The sequence below is a fragment of the Schistocerca gregaria genome, chromosome 2 (assembly GCF_023897955.1).
Source record: "Schistocerca gregaria isolate iqSchGreg1 chromosome 2, iqSchGreg1.2, whole genome shotgun sequence".
Lineage (NCBI taxonomy): Eukaryota > Metazoa > Arthropoda > Insecta > Orthoptera > Acrididae > Schistocerca > Schistocerca gregaria.
This window is the reverse complement of record NC_064921.1, coordinates 225,193,154-225,214,731: the sequence shown is the minus strand read 5'-3', so window position 1 is coordinate 225,214,731 and position 21,578 is coordinate 225,193,154. Positions and strand designations below refer to the sequence as shown.

Here is a 21,578-nt window from a genome sequence, read left to right as displayed (position 1 = left end):
AGCCTGCACTGTTTCCTCACACTGTCATCTCTAGACAAGAGTCGTTTTCATACGACAAGTGTCCCTTTTGACGTGTTTGTGGCTGTGGCGCGGAAGTAACCTCACGAGGGGAACGCCGCATTTACGACTAACACTCTCTGTTTGTAGCTCACACTACCGAAGAAACAGTTTGGTGCCGTAGGTGCGCTTGTGTTTAATGCAAATTTTTGATTTCACTTAGAAGAACACGGCCAGTATCGTGCTGTTGCACATTACAAAGGATCTCAATGATATGCATGGTGCTCCAGAGAAGCGACAAAATCTGTGTCAGGAGTGGGATTCGAACCCACGCCCTCATTCGAGGACCAGAAGGCTCTAGCTGCTACTGCAGCCAAGGTTGTTCCTTGAGTCTGGCGCCTTAGACCGCTCGGATATCCTGACACTGGATTAGATCCTCCTCGTTTGTTCTATTAGAGTACTTGCAGTTGATGTAGTTGTCGCATCCACGTTGCCACAGTACACAGGCATGAGTTCTGCAACCAGAAGACGTTCGCCAGACGCAGCCGCACAAATATAGCACAGAATGTACCACCAAAAGAGTTTCTCAAATCCATATAATCACAGCAATCAATACATTTTGTTCGAAACTAAGTCGTCTGTTACAGACATCAGAGATTAGACAGAATGCAGAGGTCTATGTGTCGAGTAATATCTCAAGTTTTGATCACGTTGCAATCTCCATAAAGTAATACTTTGAGTATTTGAATTTATTTCGAGTTCTCTGTATTTCATCAGCGACTATTATTGTACAGATGATGTACTGGTCAGCCTGCACTGTTTCCTCACACTGTCATCTCTAGACAAGAGTCGTTTTCATACGACAAGTGTCCCTTTTGACGTGTTTGTGGCTGTGGCGCGGAAGTAACCTCACGAGGGGAACGCCGCATTTACGACTAACACTCTCTGTTTGTAGCTCACACTACCGAAGAAACAGTTTGGTGCCGTAGGTGCGCTTGTGTTTAATGCAAATTTTTGATTTCACTTAGAAGAACACGGCCAGTATCGTGCTGTTGCACATTACAAAGGATCTCAATGATATGCATGGTGCTCCAGAGAAGCGACAAAATCTGTGTCAGGAGTGGGATTCGAACCCACGCCCTCATTCGAGGACCAGAAGGCTCTAGCTGCTACTGCAGCCAAGGTTGTTCCTTGAGTCTGGCGCCTTAGACCGCTCGGCCATCCTGACACTTGATTAGATCCTCCTCGTTTGTTCTATTAGAGTACTTGCAGTTGATGTAGTCGCATCCACGTTGCCACAGTACACAGGCATGAGTTCTGCAACCAGAAGACGTTCGCCAGACGCAGCCGCACAAATATAGCACAGAATGTACCACCAAAAGAGTTTCTCAAATCCATATAATCACAGCAATCAATACATTTTGTTCGAAACTAAGTCGTCTGTTACAGACATCAGAGATTAGACAGAATGCAGAGGTCTATGTGTCGAGTAATATCTCAAGTTTTGATCACGTTGCAATCTCCATAAAGTAATACTTTGAGTATTTGAATTTATTTCGAGTTCTCTGTATTTCATCAGCGACTATTATTGTACAGATGATGTACTGGTCAGCCTGCACTGTTTCCTCACACTGTCATCTCTAGACAAGAGTCGTTTTCATACGACAAGTGTCCCTTTTGACGTGTTTGTGGCTGTGGCGCGGAAGTAACCTCACGAGGGGAACGCCGCATTTACGACTAACACTCTCTGTTTGTAGCTCACACTACCGAAGAAACAGTTTGGTGCCGTAGGTGCGCTTGTGTTTAATGCAAATTTTTGATTTCACTTAGAAGAACACGGCCAGTATCGTGCTGTTGCACATTACAAAGGATCTCAATGATATGCATGGTGCTCCAGAGAAGCGACAAAATCTGTGTCAGGAGTGGGATTCGAACCCACGCCCTCATTCGAGGACCAGAAGGCTCTAGCTGCTACTGCAGCCAAGGTTGTTCCTTGAGTCTGGCGCCTTAGACCGCTCGGCCATCCTGACACTTGATTAGATCCTCCTCGTTTGTTCTATTAGAGTACTTGCAGTTGATGTAGTTGTCGCATCCACGTTGCCACAGTACACAGGCATGAGTTCTGCAACCAGAAGACGTTCGCCAGACGCAGCCGCACAAATATAGCACAGAATGTACCACCAAAAGAGTTTCTCAAATCCATATAATCACAGCAATCAATACATTTTGTTCGAAACTAAGTCGTCTGTTACAGACATCAGAGATTAGACAGAATGCAGAGGTCTATGTGTCGAGTAATATCTCAAGTTTTGATCACGTTGCAATCTCCATAAAGTAATACTTTGAGTATTTGAATTTATTTCGAGTTCTCTGTATTTCATCAGCGACTATTATTGTACAGATGATGTACTGGTCAGCCTGCACTGTTTCCTCACACTGTCATCTCTAGACAAGAGTCGTTTTCATACGACAAGTGTCCCTTTTGACGTGTTTGTGGCTGTGGCGCGGAAGTAACCTCACGAGGGGAACGCCGCATTTACGACTAACACTCTCTGTTTGTAGCTCACACTACCGAAGAAACAGTTTGGTGCCGTAGGTGCGCTTGTGTTTAATGCAAATTTTTGATTTCACTTAGAAGAACACGGCCAGTATCGTGCTGTTGCACATTACAAAGGATCTCAATGATATGCATGGTGCTCCAGAGAAGCGACAAAATCTGTGTCAGGAGTGGGATTCGAACCCACGCCCTCATTCGAGGACCAGAAGGCTCTAGCTGCTACTGCAGCCAAGGTTGTTCCTTGAGTCTGGCGCCTTAGACCGCTCGGCCATCCTGACACTTGATTAGATCCTCCTCGTTTGTTCTATTAGAGTACTTGCAGTTGATGTAGTTGTCGCATCCACGTTGCCACAGTACACAGGCATGAGTTCTGCAACCAGAAGACGTTCGCCAGACGCAGCCGCACAAATATAGCACAGAATGTACCACCAAAAGAGTTTCTCAAATCCATATAATCACAGCAATCAATACATTTTGTTCGAAACTAAGTCGTCTGTTACAGACATCAGAGATTAGACAGAATGCAGAGGTCTATGTGTCGAGTAATATCTCAAGTTTTGATCACGTTGCAATCTCCATAAAGTAATACTTTGAGTATTTGAATTTATTTCGAGTTCTCTGTATTTCATCAGCGACTATTATTGTACAGATGATGTACTGGTCAGCCTGCACTGTTTCCTCACACTGTCATCTCTAGACAAGAGTCGTTTTCATACGACAAGTGTCCCTTTTGACGTGTTTGTGGCTGTGGCGCGGAAGTAACCTCACGAGGGGAACGCCGCATTTACGACTAACACTCTCTGTTTGTAGCTCACACTACCGAAGAAACAGTTTGGTGCCGTAGGTGCGCTTGTGTTTAATGCAAATTTTTGATTTCACTTAGAAGAACACGGCCAGTATCGTGCTGTTGCACATTACAAAGGATCTCAATGATATGCATGGTGCTCCAGAGAAGCGACAAAATCTGTGTCAGGAGTGGGATTCGAACCCACGCCCTCATTCGAGGACCAGAAGGCTCTAGCTGCTACTGCAGCCAAGGTTGTTCCTTGAGTCTGGCGCCTTAGACCGCTCGGCCATCCTGACACTTGATTAGATCCTCCTCGTTTGTTCTATTAGAGTACTTGCAGTTGATGTAGTTGTCGCATCCACGTTGCCACAGTACACAGGCATGAGTTCTGCAACCAGAAGACGTTCGCCAGACGCAGCCGCACAAATATAGCACAGAATGTACCACCAAAAGAGTTTCTCAAATCCATATAATCACAGCAATCAATACATTTTGTTCGAAACTAAGTCGTCTGTTACAGACATCAGAGATTAGACAGAATGCAGAGGTCTATGTGTCGAGTAATATCTCAAGTTTTGATCACGTTGCAATCTCCATAAAGTAATACTTTGAGTATTTGAATTTATTTCGAGTTCTCTGTATTTCATCAGCGACTATTATTGTACAGATGATGTACTGGTCAGCCTGCACTGTTTCCTCACACTGTCATCTCTAGACAAGAGTCGTTTTCATACGACAAGTGTCCCTTTTGACGTGTTTGTGGCTGTGGCGCGGAAGTAACCTCACGAGGGGAACGCCGCATTTACGACTAACACTCTCTGTTTGTAGCTCACACTACCGAAGAAACAGTTTGGTGCCGTAGGTGCGCTTGTGTTTAATGCAAATTTTTGATTTCACTTAGAAGAACACGGCCAGTATCGTGCTGTTGCACATTACAAAGGATCTCAATGATATGCATGGTGCTCCAGAGAAGCGACAAAATCTGTGTCAGGAGTGGGATTCGAACCCACGCCCTCATTCGAGGACCAGAAGGCTCTAGCTGCTACTGCAGCCAAGGTTGTTCCTTGAGTCTGGCGCCTTAGACCGCTCGGCCATCCTGACACTTGATTAGATCCTCCTCGTTTGTTCTATTAGAGTACTTGCAGTTGATGTAGTTGTCGCATCCACGTTGCCACAGTACACAGGCATGAGTTCTGCAACCAGAAGACGTTCGCCAGACGCAGCCGCACAAATATAGCACAGAATGTACCACCAAAAGAGTTTCTCAAATCCATATAATCACAGCAATCAATACATTTTATTCGAAACTAAGTCGTCTGTTACAGACATCAGAGATTAGACAGAATGCAGAGGTCTATGTGTCGAGTAATATCTCAAGTTTTGATCACGTTGCAATCTCCATAAAGTAATACTTTGAGTATTTGAATTTATTTCGAGTTCTCTGTATTTCATCAGCGACTATTATTGTACAGATGATGTACTGGTCAGCCTGCACTGTTTCCTCACACTGTCATCTCTAGACAAGAGTCGTTTTCATACGACAAGTGTCCCTTTTGACGTGTTTGTGGCTGTGGCGCGGAAGTAACCTCACGAGGGGAACGCCGCATTTACGACTAACACTCTCTGTTTGTAGCTCACACTACCGAAGAAACAGTTTGGTGCCGTAGGTGCGCTTGTGTTTAATGCAAATTTTTGATTTCACTTAGAAGAACACGGCCAGTATCGTGCTGTTGCACATTACAAAGGATCTCAATGATATGCATGGTGCTCCAGAGAAGCGACAAAATCTGTGTCAGGAGTGGGATTCGAACCCACGCCCTCATTCGAGGACCAGAAGGCTCTAGCTGCTACTGCAGCCAAGGTTGTTCCTTGAGTCTGGCGCCTTAGACCGCTCGGCCATCCTGACACTTGATTAGATCCTCCTCGTTTGTTCTATTAGAGTACTTGCAGTTGATGTAGTTGTCGCATCCACGTTGCCACAGTACACAGGCATGAGTTCTGCAACCAGAAGACGTTCGCCAGACGCAGCCGCACAAATATAGCACAGAATGTACCACCAAAAGAGTTTCTCAAATCCATATAATCACAGCAATCAATACATTTTGTTCGAAACTAAGTCGTCTGTTACAGACATCAGAGATTAGACAGAATGCAGAGGTCTATGTGTCGAGTAATATCTCAAGTTTTGATCACGTTGCAATCTCCATAAAGTAATACTTTGAGTATTTGAATTTATTTCGAGTTCTCTGTATTTCATCAGCGACTATTATTGTACAGATGATGTACTGGTCAGCCTGCACTGTTTCCTCACACTGTCATCTCTAGACAAGAGTCGTTTTCATACGACAAGTGTCCCTTTTGACGTGTTTGTGGCTGTGGCGCGGAAGTAACCTCACGAGGGGAACGCCGCATTTACGACTAACACTCTCTGTTTGTAGCTCACACTACCGAAGAAACAGTTTGGTGCCATAGGTGCGCTTGTGTTTAATGCAAATTTTTGATTTCACTTAGAAGAACACGGCCAGTATCGTGCTGTTGCACATTACAAAGGATCTCAATGATATGCATGGTGCTCCAGAGAAGCGACAAAATCTGTGTCAGGAGTGGGATTCGAACCCACGCCCTCATTCGAGGACCAGAAGGCTCTAGCTGCTACTGCAGCCAAGGTTGTTCCTTGAGTCTGGCGCCTTAGACCGCTCGGCCATCCTGACACTTGATTAGATCCTCCTCGTTTGTTCTATTAGAGTACTTGCAGTTGATGTAGTTGTCGCATCCACGTTGCCACAGTACACAGGCATGAGTTCTGCAACCAGAAGACGTTCGCCAGACGCAGCCGCACAAATATAGCACAGAATGTACCACCAAAAGAGTTTCTCAAATCCATATAATCACAGCAATCAATACATTTTGTTCGAAACTAAGTCGTCTGTTACAGACATCAGAGATTAGACAGAATGCAGAGGTCTATGTGTCGAGTAATATCTCAAGTTTTGATCACGTTGCAATCTCCATAAAGTAATACTTTGAGTATTTGAATTTATTTCGAGTTCTCTGTATTTCATCAGCGACTATTATTGTACAGATGATGTACTGGTCAGCCTGCACTGTTTCCTCACACTGTCATCTCTAGACAAGAGTCGTTTTCATACGACAAGTGTCCCTTTTGACGTGTTTGTGGCTGTGGCGCGGAAGTAACCTCACGAGGGGAACGCCGCATTTACGACTAACACTCTCTGTTTGTAGCTCACACTACCGAAGAAACAGTTTGGTGCCGTAGGTGCGCTTGTGTTTAATGCAAATTTTTGATTTCACTTAGAAGAACACGGCCAGTATCGTGCTGTTGCACATTACAAAGGATCTCAATGATATGCATGGTGCTCCAGAGAAGCGACAAAATCTGTGTCAGGAGTGGGATTCGAACCCACGCCCTCATTCGAGGACCAGAAGGCTGTAGCTGCTACTGCAGCCAAGGTTGTTCCTTGAGTCTGGCGCCTTAGACCGCTTTTTTTTTTTTTTTTTTTTTACTTTTTTGTTCCCTTCCATGGAAACAAATGAGACTTCCTTCTCAGTCATAAAATGAATGTATAAGAAAACAATTTATCTTTAACCCTGCGATACTGGCTTTCGGCTTCGGCTTCTTCTGTGCAATAAACAAAATAGCCTTCTTTGCCAGCAGAGGATAAGTGATTGTAATATGAAACTGTAAAATTGTACTTCTCCCCAATTGTTTTTGTTTAAGCGTCGTTTCGCTTAAATAAACGATTTTTGTTTATCTCGTTGGCTTGTCAACCAATGCCCAGTCGCTCGAATGCAATTTTAAGCATATTGCCGTAGTTTTTCTTGTGGTCTTTATATTTCAGGGCGTTATAAAAAGCACACTTCAAGTACATGTAAAAATCAGTGGAATTGTCATTTCCCAGGTGATTAATTACGTAATTCACATAGTGTCCCATTAACCAATGGACCGAGTTGTTTTTTGCTGCTGGAAAATAGCAAGTCTGAGGCCTGAGGAAAGTAACAGGGGGAAAATTTTCCACCGAAGATCTCGTAAGAAAAGCCAGTTGTTCCCTAATCCAATTACAGAGTTGTAGATTGCCACCGCACGTGAATCTGTGCACTAACGTGTCGATCAATTTACATTTGAGACATAGGTTCGTGTCGCTAACGCCGATTGCATGTAACCTTTCATTGGTGCTTACGGTCTCATTCACTGTTTTATACCACGCTGACTTGACGTCCGATGGTAGACCACGCATATTAATATTTTTCCATATGGCGTCCCAATCAGTGTGTGGGTATTTACTTTCCAATTTGTTTCTCCCCTCCATTTTCTTTCGATGGCACAGAATATCGCGGGCCGTGATCCGTCGTGAGTTGATGATGACACCGCCGAGATAGCTGAATTCCACAAAATATACACGAACGTACTGGAGCCGGTTATTTATTTTTTGCACATTCACCGGCGCCTGTAAACTGGCAGGCCTGACAACTTCAAATAATTTAGTTGTAATGCTATCAGCGTGGTCGCTAAGGATAGTGGCGGTCCTTTTTATAAAAAGCGCAGACGCCTTATTTCTGATGTCAACTAACCCCAAACCTCCATTCCTGGGATCTAAGGTCGCAGTTTTTGCGTCGACTCTGAATATATCCCCTCTCCAAAGATAGCTGGCAATGGTAGACATTATCTTTTTTCCAATCATTTTCGGGAGTGGGAAGATCTGTGCTATAAAGTAACTCCTGGAGAGAATGCAGTGGTTAATGAAAATCACCCTCTGAACTTGGTTCATGTTACGGTGGAGGTTTTCCCTTGTTGTTCCAAGAAGTTGTCCCGACGTATTTCTCCAATTGATAGCTGCCATTTTTAACGGACAAGGTGTCAGTGTTATTCCTAGTGCTTTGCATTGGGTGACCATTGTGGCCCAGGCTAAGGTGGTATGTTGAAAACCCCGCAGGTTTAGGAGTTTGCTTTTGTTTGCGTTGACACCTGCTCCGGAGACTCTACAGTACTTTTTAATTAGCGTTTCCAATTTCAAAATGTCGTCGGGATTTCGCAGGACGACTCCGACATCATCGGCATAGGCGTTTATGACTGTTCGGTGACCAGATAATGTGATGCCAGTTAGAGTGGCATGAACACTGCGGAGGAAAGGTTCTAATGAAAGCACGAATAGGAACATGGAAAGGGGGCTTCCTTGAGGAACGCCGCGCCTGATCTGAATCTGCTTTGTCCTCTGGCAGTTAACTGATATACAAGCGCTGATGCCTGTTGCAACATTTCTGATCACACTTACGACTCGCTCATTAAAACCTATTTTGTTCAGTGTGGCACTAAGGAATCTATGATCCACACGATCAAATGCTTTCTGGAAGTCAATAAACATGATAGCACATTTTATGGTGGTCACAGCAGTGATTGCAATTATATCTCTATATTCAGCTATGCTTTTGAAAATGCTCTTGGTAGGCACACAGGACTGGTATGGACTTACTATCTTTTTGGCCAACTGTGAGAGTCTGTTGTTTAAAATTCTGCCGATGATTTTATAATCGGAGTTTAACAGGGAGATAGGACGAAAGTTGTTGAGGTTTCTTTTTGCAGCATTTTTTGGGATTAGTACTATTGTGCTCTCTTTAAAAACAGCAGGTAAATGCTTTCCCTGAAGCACCTCGTTCGTCATTCGGGTAAACATGTCACCAATCAGTGGCCAGTATCGTTTATAAAATTCAACAGGCAAACCATCCGGTCCCGGCGATTTCCTCAGAGGAGATTTGCAGATGATTCTGTGGATATCTTCGTTAGTACACTCAACGAGAAGGTCTTCGTTTTCCTCGTCCGAGACCTGTGGAGCTATGTAACTAAGGAACTCATCGAAGGACTCTTCACGTACCGGGTTGGCAGTGTATAGGTCTTCGTAATATTTGTGCACTGCATGGACGATGTCTCTCTGAGTCGTGAGTGTCTCGCCAGTTTCAGACTGAAGTCCATCAATGAAGGTGCGTCTCCTGTTTCTTTCGTGCTGCAGTAGATGGTACAAGGAAGCATGTTCATCCTCCACGACTGTCTTAGCCTTGGATTTTAATTTCAGACCCTCCATCTGCTGTCTTTTAAGACTGAGCAATTTGGCCTTAGTTTGCTTGATATCTGCCAGACGGACGTTGGAAGTGTTTGCCTGCTCATATAAATTTCGCAGCATGGTATAATAAAATTCTATGGAATTTTTCAAGTCTTTCGATCGTTGTACACTATACTGGATGAGAACTTTTCTCAGTTTAGGCTTTGCCCTGTTGCACCACCAGTCTAGTACTGAGACGTGTCTATCTGCAGAGCGGAGGCACAATGCCCACGCTTCTGTCAAACTTTCTTCTAATCCGTCGTCCTGCATCAGTGACGTATTAAGGTGCCATGAACTTCTAAAACGGCGAGTGGGTTGCGCAGTAAGGTTGATGGAAGCTAGCACGGAGCTATGATCAGAAAAGTAAACTGGAATCGTCTCTGCTTTAATGAAGGAGCTAACTAGACTTTGCGATATGTAGAGTCTGTCGATCCTGCTACGTGAGTGAGGACCTAGGAATGTAAATGCCACAAATGTGGGATACATTATTTCCCAAGCATCTTTAAGCTGTAAAACAGTGACGAAACGCTTCAGTTCAGTGCAGGTATTAAAATTCGGAACCTGGTCTTTCTTATTTATCACACAATTAAAATCACCGCCTATTATAAGATCTTTTGGGTTTTTCCGTAATAAATAAATGATTTCTTCTTTATAGAACTGTGCTCTTTCCATTCTATTAGATGTGCCAGAAGGGGCATACAGATTGATAAGGGTAGAACCAAAGACTTTTATACCTATCGCTCTGCCGGAGTCCAACCTCTCGATATCCGAGACAGGAATCCCCTCCCTGACTAAAATTGCTGTACCGACGTTGGTGTCAAGTGAGACATTTAAAATCGCCAAATATCCAGGCACTGTAAGATTAGTCAGCACTACTTCCTGTAGGAAAGCAATGTCCGTCCCTGACTCATATAAATAATCCTTGAGCGCTGTAACTTTAGTCACGGATGTAATCCTGTTTATATTGATAGTCGTAATTGTATATGCCTGGGACATTTAGTTTGCATAAAAAGTAAATAAGTGATTAAAAAGATAACAAAATATTAATAAAAAAAAGAGATGTGCAGCTCCTAGAAGGGAGAAACGACTCTGCTTAAACAAACATCTAAAAGAATAGTCAGTATTTGAAGCTCGGTAAACACTTCATCTGGTTCCTCTGAAATATGACTAAGACAGTAGTACAATTAGAAATGAAACTGGTTCAACAAAATCCTTTTTTTTTTTCATCTTACAACCTCATTTTGGTGCAGGATTCCGAACATCTCGGGTTTTAGTTTTACCGAGGGGCTTTGCATCACTAATGTCACTTGAAGGTACCTCCTTAGGTCTTTCCGTGATGATTTCATACAAGACGTTCTTGGCCGTCGCTTCCTCTTGTGCTGGTTGTTGTTTGCTTTGGTTACGGGAAGCTTTGAGATTAGGTTGCAGTTTGAGTCGGCGTCTTCGGACATCTTGGTTCAACGCGCCGTCATTCGGATTGTCTATCTTTACCACCGTTGTGACCGAAGCTGTCTCAACAGCGTCCTTTTTACGAGTGCCATTTCCTTGTTCTTCCGTCACTGGCTCCAGAGCACTGACTGAGTCGGCGGTTTGTGGGTCTGTAAATTCTTGAGTTGGGTTCCGCTCCGTCACCTCTTGTGCTTCGGAGTGCGCCTCTTCCGTCTCCGCGACAATCGTTACTGCGTCCCCTCCGTGGACCGTTTGTACCCGTTCAGCCGCCGACAGCGGCCGGGTTGCCTTAGCGACTGTCGTCACGTCAATACATGTACTGTTTGTTTCCTCGAGCACATCCGCATTACACTGCTTCTGCTTGCGGGTGGAAGGCGAATTACGGGCGGACTCGCCGTCCGAGCCGTCATCGGTCATTTCCAACGGTCGCTTCTTATTCTGGAGATCGCAATCGGGAACAGAAGGGTGTGATGTAATGACGCTCAGGGGAGGGAACTCCGTAGTAGTTATGGCGGGCACTGCAGAAGTACATGCACCGCTGTCGTTAACCGAAAGAAGGGAAGTGCTATTTGGTAAGACATCGCTGAGGGTCAGTTTTTGACGCTGTGTTAGATTGTTCCGAAGAACAAAAACACGGCGCGGACAATCTTGTCGGAAATGACCTGTCTCATTGCAAATATTGCACGTGCGCTCCTGACCAGAATACACAACATGTGCTTTATGGCCTGCAACGGATATATGGGACGGAATGTTGGCTTTCACCTCCATTTCAACGGATCTAATGCCATTAAAACACTGTATCTTGTATAGCTTCGACCATCTTTCGTTATAGATAGATTTAACTTCGCCATATTTAGATAGAGCGTCCTTGATCAACTGATTATCAATTTCAATTGGAACATTCAAAATCCTGACATTGGTGTACATGATATCAGCTTTTCGTACAGAGACATTACTTTTTGAACCGTCTCGATGAACAAATTCGACGGAATTACCCCATTTTGCAAGCAACTTATCGACTGTCACTGAGTTCAGAAATTTAACAAAAACACAGTATTTTTCAGCATCTAATTGCGTGGTATGAACCGAGTCAGAATTTATACCGATTACCTCAGTCAGCCAATCGTGGATTTCCAGCGCAGTGGGTTGGACCGGCCGTGTTTCTTTCTCGAACGAGAAGACTAAAGTATTCTTCCTGACGGTGTCAGACATGGTCGTCGGTTCCGGCGAAATTCCGGCAACAACCGAAATTGCGGCGAAGCACGAGACGTGGAACGGACGAAAGCACTATAAAAACACTTATCAGAGACACCACTCAAAAAAGAACAGCGAAAATGTACAGCGAACTTCACGTAAACACCAAACACCGGCGATAGCGCTAACGTACGCGGAGTAAACAACAAGCACGTCCGACCGCGGCGACGGCTAAAGCCAGAATGACCGCTCGGCCATCCTGACACTTGATTAGATCCTCCTCGTTTGTTCTATTAGAGTACTTGCAGTTGATGTAGTTGTCGCATCCACGTTGCCACAGTACACAGGCATGAGTTCTGCAACCAGAAGACGTTCGCCAGACGCAGCCGCACAAATATAGCACAGAATGTACCACCAAAAGAGTTTCTCAAATCCATATAATCACAGCAATCAATACATTTTGTTCGAAACTAAGTCGTCTGTTACAGACATCAGAGATTAGACAGAATGCAGAGGTCTATGTGTCGAGTAATATCTCAAGTTTTGATCACGTTGCAATCTCCATAAAGTAATACTTTGAGTATTTGAATTTATTTCGAGTTCTCTGTATTTCATCAGCGACTATTATTGTACAGATGATGTACTGGTCAGCCTGCACTGTTTCCTCACACTGTCATCTCTAGACAAGAGTCGTTTTCATACGACAAGTGTCCCTTTTGACGTGTTTGTGGCTGTGGCGCGGAAGTAACCTCACGAGGGGAACGCCGCATTTACGACTAACACTCTCTGTTTGTAGCTCACACTACCGAAGAAACAGTTTGGTGCCGTAGGTGCGCTTGTGTTTAATGCAAATTTTTGATTTCACTTAGAAGAACACGGCCAGTATCGTGCTGTTGCACATTACAAAGGATCTCAATGATATGCATGGTGCTCCAGAGAAGCGACAAAATCTGTGTCAGGAGTGGGATTCGAACCCACGCCCTCATTCGAGGACCAGAAGGCTCTAGCTGCTACTGCAGCCAAGGTTGTTCCTTGAGTCTGGCGCCTTAGACCGCTCGGCCATCCTGACACTTGATTAGATCCTCCTCGTTTGTTCTATTAGAGTACTTGCAGTTGATGTAGTTGTCGCATCCACGTTGCCACAGTACACAGGCATGAGTTCTGCAACCAGAAGACGTTCGCCAGACGCAGCCGCACAAATATAGCACAGAATGTACCACCAAAAGAGTTTCTCAAATCCATATAATCACAGCAATCAATACATTTTGTTCGAAACTAAGTCGTCTGTTACAGACATCAGAGATTAGACAGAATGCAGAGGTCTATGTGTCGAGTAATATCTCAAGTTTTGATCACGTTGCAATCTCCATAAAGTAATACTTTGAGTATTTGAATTTATTTCGAGTTCTCTGTATTTCATCAGCGACTATTATTGTACAGATGATGTACTGGTCAGCCTGCACTGTTTCCTCACACTGTCATCTCTAGACAAGAGTCGTTTTCATACGACAAGTGTCCCTTTTGACGTGTTTGTGGCTGTGGCGCGGAAGTAACCTCACGAGGGGAACGCCGCATTTACGACTAACACTCTCTGTTTGTAGCTCACACTACCGAAGAAACAGTTTGGTGCCGTAGGTGCGCTTGTGTTTAATGCAAATTTTTGATTTCACTTAGAAGAACACGGCCAGTATCGTGCTGTTGCACATTACAAAGGATCTCAATGATATGCATGGTGCTCCAGAGAAGCGACAAAATCTGTGTCAGGAGTGGGATTCGAACCCACGCCCTCATTCGAGGACCAGAAGGCTCTAGCTGCTACTGCAGCCAAGGTTGTTCCTTGAGTCTGGCGCCTTAGACCGCTCGGCCATCCTGACACTTGATTAGATCCTCCTCGTTTGTTCTATTAGAGTACTTGCAGTTGATGTAGTTGTCGCATCCACGTTGCCACAGTACACAGGCATGAGTTCTGCAACCAGAAGACGTTCGCCAGACGCAGCCGCACAAATATAGCACAGAATGTACCACCAAAAGAGTTTCTCAAATCCATATAATCACAGCAATCAATACATTTTGTTCGAAACTAAGTCGTCTGTTACAGACATCAGAGATTAGACAGAATGCAGAGGTCTATGTGTCGAGTAATATCTCAAGTTTTGATCACGTTGCAATCTCCATAAAGTAATACTTTGAGTATTTGAATTTATTTCGAGTTCTCTGTATTTCATCAGCGACTATTATTGTACAGATGATGTACTGGTCAGCCTGCACTGTTTCCTCACACTGTCATCTCTAGACAAGAGTCGTTTTCATACGACAAGTGTCCCTTTTGACGTGTTTGTGGCTGTGGCGCGGAAGTAACCTCACGAGGGGAACGCCGCATTTACGACTAACACTCTCTGTTTGTAGCTCACACTACCGAAGAAACAGTTTGGTGCCGTAGGTGCGCTTGTGTTTAATGCAAATTTTTGATTTCACTTAGAAGAACACGGCCAGTATCGTGCTGTTGCACATTACAAAGGATCTCAATGATATGCATGGTGCTCCAGAGAAGCGACAAAATCTGTGTCAGGAGTGGGATTCGAACCCACGCCCTCATTCGAGGACCAGAAGGCTCTAGCTGCTACTGCAGCCAAGGTTGTTCCTTGAGTCTGGCGCCTTGGACCGCTCGGCCATCCTGACACTTCATTAGATCCTCCTCGTTTGTTCTATTAGAGTACTTGCAGTTGATGTAGTTGTCGCATCCACGTTGCCACAGTACACAGGCATGAGTTCTGCAACCAGAAGACGTTCGCCAGACGCAGCCGCACAAATATAGCACAGAATGTACCACCAAAAGAGTTTCTCAAATCCATATAATCACAGCAATCAATACATTTTGTTCGAAACTAAGTCGTCTGTTACAGACATCAGAGATTAGACAGAATGCAGAGGTCTATGTGTCGAGTAATATCTCAAGTTTTGATCACGTTGCAATCTCCATAAAGTAATACTTTGAGTATTTGAATTTATTTCGAGTTCTCTGTATTTCATCAGCGACTATTATTGTACAGATGATGTACTGGTCAGCCTGCACTGTTTCCTCACACTGTCATCTCTAGACAAGAGTCGTTTTCATACGACAAGTGTCCCTTTTGACGTGTTTGTGGCTGTGGCGCGGAAGTAACCTCACGAGGGGAACGCCGCATTTACGACTAACACTCTCTGTTTGTAGCTCACACTACCGAAGAAACAGTTTGGTGCCGTAGGTGCGCTTGTGTTTAATGCAAATTTTTGATTTCACTTAGAAGAACACGGCCAGTATCGTGCTGTTGCACATTACAAAGGATCTCAATGATATGCATGGTGCTCCAGAGAAGCGACAAAATCTGTGTCAGGAGTGGGATTCGAACCCACGCCCTCATTCGAGGACCAGAAGGCTCTAGCTGCTACTGCAGCCAAGGTTGTTCCTTGAGTCTGGCGCCTTGGACCGCTCGGCCATCCTGACACTTCATTAGATCCTCCTCGTTTGTTCTATTAGAGTACTTGCAGTTGATGTAGTTGTCGCATCCACGTTGCCACAGTACACAGGCATGAGTTCTGCAACCAGAAGACGTTCGCCAGACGCAGCCGCACAAATATAGCACAGAATGTACCACCAAAAGAGTTTCTCAAATCCATATAATCACAGCAATCAATACATTTTGTTCGAAACTAAGTCGTCTGTTACAGACATCAGAGATTAGACAGAATGCAGAGGTCTATGTGTCGAGTAATATCTCAAGTTTTGATCACGTTGCAATCTCCATAAAGTAATACTTTGAGTATTTGAATTTATTTCGAGTTCTCTGTATTTCATCAGCGACTATTATTGTACAGATGATGTACTGGTCAGCCTGCACTGTTTCCTCACACTGTCATCTCTAGACAAGAGTCGTTTTCATACGACAAGTGTCCCTTTTGACGTGTTTGTGGCTGTGGCGCGGAAGTAACCTCACGAGGGGAACGCCGCATTTACGACTAACACTCTCTGTTTGTAGCTCACACTACCGAAGAAACAGTTTGGTGCCGTAGGTGCGCTTGTGTTTAATGCAAATTTTTGATTTCACTTAGAAGAACACGGCCAGTATCGTGCTGTTGCACATTACAAAGGATCTCAATGATATGCATGGTGCTCCAGAGAAGCGACAAAATCTGTGTCAGGAGTGGGATTCGAACCCACGCCCTCATTCGAGGACCAGAAGGCTCTAGCTGCTACTGCAGCCAAGGTTGTTCCTTGAGTCTGGCGCCTTGGACCGCTCGGCCATCCTGACACTTGATTAGATCCTCCTCGTTTGTTCTATTAGAGTACTTGCAGTTGATGTAGTTGTCGCATCCACGTTGCCACAGTACACAGGCATGAGTTCTGCAACCAGAAGACGTTCGCCAGACGCAGCCGCACAAATATAGCACAGAATGTACCACCAAAAGAGTTTCTCAAATCCATATAATCACAGCAATCAATACATTTTGTTCGAAACTAAGTCGTCTGTTACAGACATCAGAGATTAGACAGAATGCAGAGGTCTATGTGTCGAGTAATATCTCAAGTTTTGATCACCTTGCAATCTCCATAAAGTAATACTTTGAGTATTTGAATTTATTTCGAGTTCTCTGTATTTCATCAGCGACTATTATTGTACAGATGATGTACTGGTCAGCCTGCACTGTTTCCTCACACTGTCATCTCTAGACAAGAGTCGTTTTCATACGACAAGTGTCCCTTTTGACGTGTTTGTGGCTGTGGCGCGGAAGTAACCTCACGAGGGGAACGCCGCATTTACGACTAACACTCTCTGTTTGTAGCTCACACTACCGAAGAAACAGTTTGGTGCCGTAGGTGCGCTTGTGTTTAATGCAAATTTTTGATTTCACTTAGAAGAACACGGCCAGTATCGTGCTGTTGCACATTACAAAGGATCTCAATGATATGCATGGTGCTCCAGAGAAGCGACAAAATCTGTGTCAGGAGTGGGATTCGAACCCACGCCCTCATTCGAGGACCAGAAGGCTCTAGCTGCTACTGCAGCCAAGGTTGTTCCTTGAGTCTGGCGCCTTAGACCGCTCGGCCATCCTGACACTTGATTAGATCCTCCTCGTTTGTTCTATTAGAGTACTTGCAGTTGATGTAGTTGTCGCATCCACGTTGCCACAGTACACAGGCATGAGTTCTGCAACCAGAAGACGTTCGCCAGACGCAGCCGCACAAATATAGCACAGAATGTACCACCAAAAGAGTTTCTCAAATCCATATAATCACAGCAATCAATACATTTTGTTCGAAACTAAGTCGTCTGTTACAGACATCAGAGATTAGACAGAATGCAGAGGTCTATGTGTCGAGTAATATCTCAAGTTTTGATCACGTTGCAATCTCCATAAAGTAATACTTTGAGTATTTGAATTTATTTCGAGTTCTCTGTATTTCATCAGCGACTATTATTGTACAGATGATGTACTGGTCAGCCTGCACTGTTTCCTCACACTGTCATCTCTAGACAAGAGTCGTTTTCATACGACAAGTGTCCCTTTTGACGTGTTTGTGGCTGTGGCGCGGAAGTAACCTCACGAGGGGAACGCCGCATTTACGACTAACACTCTCTGTTTGTAGCTCACACTACCGAAGAAACAGTTTGGTGCCGTAGGTGCGCTTGTGTTTAATGCAAATTTTTGATTTCACTTAGAAGAACACGGCCAGTATCGTGCTGTTGCACATTACAAAGGATCTCAATGATATGCATGGTGCTCCAGAGAAGCGACAAAATCTGTGTCAGGAGTGGGATTCGAACCCACGCCCTCATTCGAGGACCAGAAGGCTCTAGCTGCTACTGCAGCCAAGGTTGTTCCTTGAGTCTGGCGCCTTAGACCGCTCGGCCATCCTGACACTTGATTAGATCCTCCTCGTTTGTTCTATTAGAGTACTTGCAGTTGATGTAGTTGTCGCATCCACGTTGCCACAGTACACAGGCATGAGTTCTGCAACCAGAAGACGTTCGCCAGACGCAGCTGCACAAATATAGCACAGAATGTACCACCAAAAGAGTTTCTCAAATCCATATAATCACAGCAATCAATACATTTTGTTCGAAACTAAGTCGTCTGTTACAGACATCAGAGATTAGACAGAATGCAGAGGTCTATGTGTCGAGTAATATCTCAAGTTTTGATCACGTTGCAATCTCCATAAAGTAATACTTTGAGTATTTGAATTTATTTCGAGTTCTCTGTATTTCATCAGCGACTATTATTGTACAGATGATGTACTGGTCAGCCTGCACTGTTTCCTCACACTGTCATCTCTAGACAAGAGTCGTTTTCATACGACAAGTGTCCCTTTTGACGTGTTTGTGGCTGTGGCGCGGAAGTAACCTCACGAGGGGAACGCCGCATTTACGACTAACACTCTCTGTTTGTAGCTCACACTACCGAAGAAACAGTTTGGTGCCGTAGGTGCGCTTGTGTTTAATGCAAATTTTTGATTTCACTTAGAAGAACACGGCCAGTATCGTGCTGTTGCACATTACAAAGGATCTCAATGATATGCATGGTGCTCCAGAGAAGCGACAAAATCTGTGTCAGGAGTGGGATTCGAACCCACGCCCTCATTCGAGGACCAGAAGGCTCTAGCTGCTACTGCAGCCAAGGTTGTTCCTTGAGTCTGGCGCCTTAGACCGCTCGGCCATCCTGACACTTGATTAGATCCTCCTCGTTTGTTCTATTAGAGTACTTGCAGTTGATGTAGTTGTCGCATCCACGTTGCCACAGTACACAGGCATGAGTTCTGCAACCAGAAGACGTTCGCCAGACGCAGCCGCACAAATATAGCACAGAATGTACCACCAAAAGAGTTTCTCAAATCCATATAATCACAGCAATCAATACATTTTGTTCGAAACTAAGTCGTCTGTTACAGACATCAGAGATTAGACAGAATGCAGAGGTCTATGTGTCGAGTAATATCTCAAGTTTTGATCACGTTGCAATCTCCATAAAGTAATACTTTGAGTATTTGAATTTATTTCGAGTTCTCTGTATTTCATCAGCGACTATTATTGTACAGATGATGTACTGGTCAGCCTGCACTGTTTCCTCACACTGTCATCTCTAGACAAGAGTCGTTTTCATACGACAAGTGTCCCTTTTGACGTGTTTGTGGCTGTGGCGCGGAAGTAACCTCACGAGGGGTACGCCGCATTTACGACTAACACTCTCTGTTTGTAGCTCACACTACCGAAGAAACAGTTTGGTGCCGTAGGTGCGCTTGTGTTTAATGCAAATTTTTGATTTCACTTAGAAGAACACGGCCAGTATCGTGCTGTTGCACATTACAAAGGATCTCAATGATATGCATGGTGCTCCAGAGAAGCGACAAAATCTGTGTCAGGAGTGGGATTCGAACCCACGCCCTCATTCGAGGACCAGAAGGTTCTAGCTGCTACTGCAGCCAAGGTTGTTCCTTGAGTCTGGCGCCTTAGACCGCTCGGCCATCCTGACACTTGATTAGATCCTCCTCGTTTGTTCTATTAGAGTACTTGCAGTTGATGTAGTTGTCGCATCCACGTTGCCACAGTACACAGGCATGAGTTCTGCAACCAGAAGACGTTCGCCAGACGCAGCCGCACAAATATAGCACAGAATGTACCACCAAAAGAGTTTCTCAAATCCATATAATCACAGCAATCAATACATTTTGTTCGAAACTAAGTCGTCTGTTACAGACATCAGAGATTAGACAGAATGCAGAGGTCTATGTGTCGAGTAATATCTCAAGTTTTGATCACGTTGCAATCTCCATAAAGTAATACTTTGAGTATTTGAATTTATTTCGAGTTCTCTGTATTTCATCAGCGACTATTATTGTACAGATGATGTACTGGTCAGCCTGCACTGTTTCCTCACACTGTCATCTCTAGACAAGAGTCGTTTTCATACGACAAGTGTCCCTTTTGACGTGTTTGTGGCTGTGGCGCGGAAGTAACCTCACGAGGGGAACGCCGCATTTACGACTAACACTCTCTGTTTGTAGCTCACACTACCGAAGAAACAGTTTGGTGCCGTAGGTGCGCTTGTGTTTAATGCAAATTTTTGATTTCACTTAGAAGAACACGGCCAGTATCGTGCTGTTGCACATTACAAAGGATCTCAATGATATGCATGGTGCTCCAGAGAAGCGACAAAATCTGTGTCAGGAGTGGGATTCGAACCCACGCCCTCATTCGAGGACCAGAAGGCTCTAGCTGCTACTGCAGCCAAGGTTGTTCCTTGAGTCTGGCGCCTTAGACCGCTCGGCCATCCTGACACTTGATTAGATCCTCCTCGTTTGTTCTATTAGAGTACTTGCAGTTGATGTAGTTGTCGCATCCACGTTGCCACAGTACACAGGCATGAGTTCTGCAACCAGAAGACGTTCGCCAGACGCAGCCGCACAAATATAGCACAGAATGTACCACCAAAAGAGTTTCTCAAATCCATATAATCACAGCAATCAATACATTTTGTTCGAAACTAAGTCGTCTGTTACAGACATCAGAGATTAGACAGAATGCAGAGGTCTATGTGTCGAGTAATATCTCAAGTTTTGATCACGTTGCAATCTCCATAAAGTAATACTTTGAGTATTTGAATTTATTTCGAGTTCTCTGTATTTCATCAGCGACTATTATTGTACAGATGTTGTACTGGTCAGCCTGCACTGTTTCCTCACACTGTCATCTCTAGACAAGAGTCGTTTTCATACGACAAGTGTCCCTTTTGACGTGTTTGTGGCTGTGGCGCGGAAGTAACCTCACGAGGGGAACGCCGCATTTACGACTAACACTCTCTGTTTGTAGCTCACACTACCGAAGAAACAGTTTGGTGCCGTAGGTGCGCTTGTGTTTAATGCAAATTTTTGATTTCACTTAGAAGAACACGGCCAGTATCGTGCTGTTGCACATTACAAAGGATCTCAATGATATGCATGGTGCTCCAGAGAAGCGACAAAATCTGTGTCAGGAGTGGGATTCGAACCCACGCCCTCATTCGAGGACCAGAAGGCTCTAGCTGCTACTGCAGCCAAGGTTGTTCCTTGAGTCTGGCGCCTTAGACCGCTCGGCCATCCTGACACTTGATTAGATCCTCCTCGTTTGTTCTATTAGAGTACTTGCAGTTGATGTAGTTGTCGCATCCACGTTGCCACAGTACACAGGCATGAGTTCTGCAACCAGAAGACGTTCGCCAGACGCAGCCGCACAAATATAGCACAGAATGTACCACCAAAAGAGTTTCTCAAATCCATATAATCACAGCAATCAATACATTTTGTTCGAAACTAAGTCGTCTGTTACAGACATCAGAGATTAGACAGAATGCAGAGGTCTATGTGTCGAGTAATATCTCAAGTTTTGATCACGTTGCAATCTCCATAAAGTAATACTTTGAGTATTTGAATTTATTTCGAGTTCTCTGTATTTCATCAGCGACTATT

The 21,578-nt window shown here is 44.4% G+C and overlaps 19 non-coding genes across 19 annotated transcripts; all 19 read right to left on the bottom strand.

Annotated features, from left to right (window-relative positions):
• Positions 1-304: 304 nt before the first annotated feature.
• On the bottom strand, positions 305-420 carry Trnal-caa (transfer RNA leucine (anticodon CAA)). The gene is made up of 2 exons: positions 383-420; positions 305-350 (listed from the first exon to the last, which is right to left on the bottom strand). It is a non-coding gene; the product is annotated as a tRNA-Leu (tRNA).
• A 689-nt stretch (positions 421-1,109) lies between these two features.
• Positions 1,110-1,225, bottom strand: Trnal-caa (transfer RNA leucine (anticodon CAA)). Its single transcript has 2 exons — positions 1,188-1,225; positions 1,110-1,155 (listed from the first exon to the last, which is right to left on the bottom strand). It is a non-coding gene; the product is annotated as a tRNA-Leu (tRNA).
• A 686-nt stretch (positions 1,226-1,911) lies between these two features.
• Trnal-caa (transfer RNA leucine (anticodon CAA)) lies at positions 1,912-2,027 on the bottom strand. The gene is made up of 2 exons: positions 1,990-2,027; positions 1,912-1,957 (listed from the first exon to the last, which is right to left on the bottom strand). It is a non-coding gene; the product is annotated as a tRNA-Leu (tRNA).
• Positions 2,028-2,716: 689 nt separating this feature from the next.
• On the bottom strand, positions 2,717-2,832 carry Trnal-caa (transfer RNA leucine (anticodon CAA)). Its single transcript has 2 exons — positions 2,795-2,832; positions 2,717-2,762 (listed from the first exon to the last, which is right to left on the bottom strand). It is a non-coding gene; the product is annotated as a tRNA-Leu (tRNA).
• A 689-nt stretch (positions 2,833-3,521) lies between these two features.
• Trnal-caa (transfer RNA leucine (anticodon CAA)) lies at positions 3,522-3,637 on the bottom strand. The gene is made up of 2 exons: positions 3,600-3,637; positions 3,522-3,567 (listed from the first exon to the last, which is right to left on the bottom strand). It is a non-coding gene; the product is annotated as a tRNA-Leu (tRNA).
• Positions 3,638-4,326: 689 nt separating this feature from the next.
• On the bottom strand, positions 4,327-4,442 carry Trnal-caa (transfer RNA leucine (anticodon CAA)). Its single transcript has 2 exons — positions 4,405-4,442; positions 4,327-4,372 (listed from the first exon to the last, which is right to left on the bottom strand). It is a non-coding gene; the product is annotated as a tRNA-Leu (tRNA).
• Positions 4,443-5,131: 689 nt separating this feature from the next.
• On the bottom strand, positions 5,132-5,247 carry Trnal-caa (transfer RNA leucine (anticodon CAA)). Its single transcript has 2 exons — positions 5,210-5,247; positions 5,132-5,177 (listed from the first exon to the last, which is right to left on the bottom strand). It is a non-coding gene; the product is annotated as a tRNA-Leu (tRNA).
• Positions 5,248-5,936: 689 nt separating this feature from the next.
• Positions 5,937-6,052, bottom strand: Trnal-caa (transfer RNA leucine (anticodon CAA)). The gene is made up of 2 exons: positions 6,015-6,052; positions 5,937-5,982 (listed from the first exon to the last, which is right to left on the bottom strand). It is a non-coding gene; the product is annotated as a tRNA-Leu (tRNA).
• Positions 6,053-13,050: 6,998 nt separating this feature from the next.
• On the bottom strand, positions 13,051-13,166 carry Trnal-caa (transfer RNA leucine (anticodon CAA)). The gene is made up of 2 exons: positions 13,129-13,166; positions 13,051-13,096 (listed from the first exon to the last, which is right to left on the bottom strand). It is a non-coding gene; the product is annotated as a tRNA-Leu (tRNA).
• Positions 13,167-13,855: 689 nt separating this feature from the next.
• Positions 13,856-13,971, bottom strand: Trnal-caa (transfer RNA leucine (anticodon CAA)). Its single transcript has 2 exons — positions 13,934-13,971; positions 13,856-13,901 (listed from the first exon to the last, which is right to left on the bottom strand). It is a non-coding gene; the product is annotated as a tRNA-Leu (tRNA).
• A 689-nt stretch (positions 13,972-14,660) lies between these two features.
• Trnal-caa (transfer RNA leucine (anticodon CAA)) lies at positions 14,661-14,776 on the bottom strand. The gene is made up of 2 exons: positions 14,739-14,776; positions 14,661-14,706 (listed from the first exon to the last, which is right to left on the bottom strand). It is a non-coding gene; the product is annotated as a tRNA-Leu (tRNA).
• A 689-nt stretch (positions 14,777-15,465) lies between these two features.
• On the bottom strand, positions 15,466-15,581 carry Trnal-caa (transfer RNA leucine (anticodon CAA)). The gene is made up of 2 exons: positions 15,544-15,581; positions 15,466-15,511 (listed from the first exon to the last, which is right to left on the bottom strand). It is a non-coding gene; the product is annotated as a tRNA-Leu (tRNA).
• A 689-nt stretch (positions 15,582-16,270) lies between these two features.
• On the bottom strand, positions 16,271-16,386 carry Trnal-caa (transfer RNA leucine (anticodon CAA)). The gene is made up of 2 exons: positions 16,349-16,386; positions 16,271-16,316 (listed from the first exon to the last, which is right to left on the bottom strand). It is a non-coding gene; the product is annotated as a tRNA-Leu (tRNA).
• A 689-nt stretch (positions 16,387-17,075) lies between these two features.
• Positions 17,076-17,191, bottom strand: Trnal-caa (transfer RNA leucine (anticodon CAA)). Its single transcript has 2 exons — positions 17,154-17,191; positions 17,076-17,121 (listed from the first exon to the last, which is right to left on the bottom strand). It is a non-coding gene; the product is annotated as a tRNA-Leu (tRNA).
• Positions 17,192-17,880: 689 nt separating this feature from the next.
• Positions 17,881-17,996, bottom strand: Trnal-caa (transfer RNA leucine (anticodon CAA)). The gene is made up of 2 exons: positions 17,959-17,996; positions 17,881-17,926 (listed from the first exon to the last, which is right to left on the bottom strand). It is a non-coding gene; the product is annotated as a tRNA-Leu (tRNA).
• Positions 17,997-18,685: 689 nt separating this feature from the next.
• Trnal-caa (transfer RNA leucine (anticodon CAA)) lies at positions 18,686-18,801 on the bottom strand. Its single transcript has 2 exons — positions 18,764-18,801; positions 18,686-18,731 (listed from the first exon to the last, which is right to left on the bottom strand). It is a non-coding gene; the product is annotated as a tRNA-Leu (tRNA).
• Positions 18,802-19,490: 689 nt separating this feature from the next.
• Trnal-caa (transfer RNA leucine (anticodon CAA)) lies at positions 19,491-19,606 on the bottom strand. Its single transcript has 2 exons — positions 19,569-19,606; positions 19,491-19,536 (listed from the first exon to the last, which is right to left on the bottom strand). It is a non-coding gene; the product is annotated as a tRNA-Leu (tRNA).
• Positions 19,607-20,295: 689 nt separating this feature from the next.
• Trnal-caa (transfer RNA leucine (anticodon CAA)) lies at positions 20,296-20,411 on the bottom strand. The gene is made up of 2 exons: positions 20,374-20,411; positions 20,296-20,341 (listed from the first exon to the last, which is right to left on the bottom strand). It is a non-coding gene; the product is annotated as a tRNA-Leu (tRNA).
• Positions 20,412-21,100: 689 nt separating this feature from the next.
• Trnal-caa (transfer RNA leucine (anticodon CAA)) lies at positions 21,101-21,216 on the bottom strand. The gene is made up of 2 exons: positions 21,179-21,216; positions 21,101-21,146 (listed from the first exon to the last, which is right to left on the bottom strand). It is a non-coding gene; the product is annotated as a tRNA-Leu (tRNA).
• Positions 21,217-21,578: the final 362 nt, after the last annotated feature.